Source organism: Schistocerca nitens, chromosome 3, assembly GCF_023898315.1.
Source record: "Schistocerca nitens isolate TAMUIC-IGC-003100 chromosome 3, iqSchNite1.1, whole genome shotgun sequence".
Lineage (NCBI taxonomy): Eukaryota > Metazoa > Arthropoda > Insecta > Orthoptera > Acrididae > Schistocerca > Schistocerca nitens.
In genome coordinates this window covers 331,129,482-331,131,783 of record NC_064616.1, presented here as the reverse complement: position 1 = coordinate 331,131,783, position 2,302 = coordinate 331,129,482, and positions in this window count along the sequence as shown.

Genomic DNA, 2,302 nt, shown 5'->3' with positions numbered 1-2,302 from the left:
GGTTAGTTAGGTTTAAGTAGTTCTAAGTTGTAGGGGACTTATGACCACAGCAGTTGAGTCCCATAGTGCTCAGAGCCATTTGAACCATTTTTTAGAGCCGAAATCGATAACGTAAATTAAGTACGTACGTCACAAATAAATATAACTGAGCTGAATGTCATGCGCGCACACACACACACACACACACACACACACACACACACACAATTATCTGATGACGTAATGCCCTCCATACATTTGTACGTGTAAGACGAGTCGATATTCTACGAGTGCTTGTTGCGGTAGTCGTAAGGATTAAAGCATGTCTTCTATTTCGTCCACATTTCCTTCAACATCACATTCAGAATAGCCGGCCGGTGTGGCCGTGCGGTTAAAGGCGCTTCAGTCTGGAACCGCGTGACCGCTACGGTCGCAGGTTCCAATCCTGCCTCGGGCATGGATGTGTGTGATGTCCTTAGGTTAGTTAGGTTTAAGTAGTTCTAAGTTCTAGAGGACTAATGACCTCAGAAGTTAAGTCGCATAGTGCTCAGAGCCATTTGAACCAACCACATTCAGAATAAATGGTCGTACCAATCTCATGGAGTTGGGTGAAAACATACAAACACTGTTTGAACGCCTAAGGTCCGGTTATGAAAAACTCTACAGTATTTTTGATCTACATCTACGTCTAAATGAATACTCTGCAAATCACATTTAAGTGCCTGGCTGATGGTTCATCGAACCACCTTCACAATTCTCTATTGTTCCAATCTCGCATAGCACGCGGAAAGAATGAACATATATGTCTTTCCGTACGAGCTCTGATTTTCCTTATTTTATCTTGGTGATCGTTCCTCCCTATGTAAGTCGGTGTCAATAAAATATTTTCGCATTCTGAGGAGGAAGTTGCTGATTCGAATTTCGTGAGAAGATTCCGTCGCAACGAAAAACGCCTTTCTTATAATGATGTCCATCCCAAAGCCTGTATCATTTCTGTGACACTCTCTTCCATATTTCATGGTAATACAAAATGTGCTGCCTTTCTTTGAACTTTTTCGATGTACTCCGTCAGTCCCATCTGGTAAGGATCCCACACCGCGCATCAGTATTCTAAAAGAGGACGGACTAGCGTAGTGTAGGCAGTCTCCTTAGTAGGTCTGTTACATTGTCTAAGTGTCCTGCCAATAAAACACAGTTTTTGGTTAGCCTTGCCCACAACATTTTCTATGGCTCTGAGCACTATGGGACTTAACATCTGTGGTCATCAGTCCCCTATAACTTAGAACTACTTAAACCCAACTAATCTAAGGACATCACACACATCCATGCCCGAGGCAGGATTCGAACCTGCGACCGTAGCGGTCCCGCGGTTCCAGACTGAAGCGCCTAGAACCGCACGGCCACACCGGCCGGCCATTTTCTATGTGTTCCTTCCAATTTAAGTTGTTCGTAATTGTAATACCTTGGTATTTAGTTGAATTTACGGCTTTTAGGTTAGACTGATTTATCGTGTAACCGAAGTTTAACGATTTTCTTTTAGCACTCATGTGGATGACTTCACACTTTTCGTTAGTTAAGGTCAACTGCCACTTTTCGCACCATTCCGACATTTCTTCTAAATCGTTTTGCAGTTTGTTTTGATCTTCTGATGACTATATTAATCGATGAATGACAGCGTCATCTGCAAACAACCGAAGACGGCGTCTCAGATTGTCTCCCAAATCGTTTATATAGATAAAGAACAGCAAAGGACCTATAACACTACCTTGGGGAACGCCAGATATCACTTCTGTTTTACTCGATAACTTTCCGTCAGTTACTACAAACTATGACCCCTCTGACAGGAAATCACAGATCCAGTCATATAACTGAGACGATATTCCATAAGCACGCAATTTCACAACGAGCCGCTTGTGTGGTACAGTGAGATAGAGTAGATTTATTTCTCGAGTGACTTGTCAAAGCATGTGCCGAAAGTTGTGGGCAATGGTGTGGGTGATGGTGTTGCGCGAACGACTGAACAATGGAAAGGAGTGTGATCAATTGTTTTGTCGGCTCCCGAAGACTAATATGAAGTGAGGCCGCCACTTTGGCAGATTACCCGCCAGTTTTGCTTTGTCACGGTTGACCTGGCGGTGGGCCCCAGATGGTGTCGCTGATAGAGCGCTGTGGGGGCCCGATTGCAACTTCCCGCCGCTTTCTGACGCCAAACTTGCTATAGCCACACGTACACATTTCCGCTTGCCTCATCCTAAGGAGTTACATAGTAATACAGTGGTACGGCAAGTGAAATCTGATCCATTCAACAAGATTTATATGATCT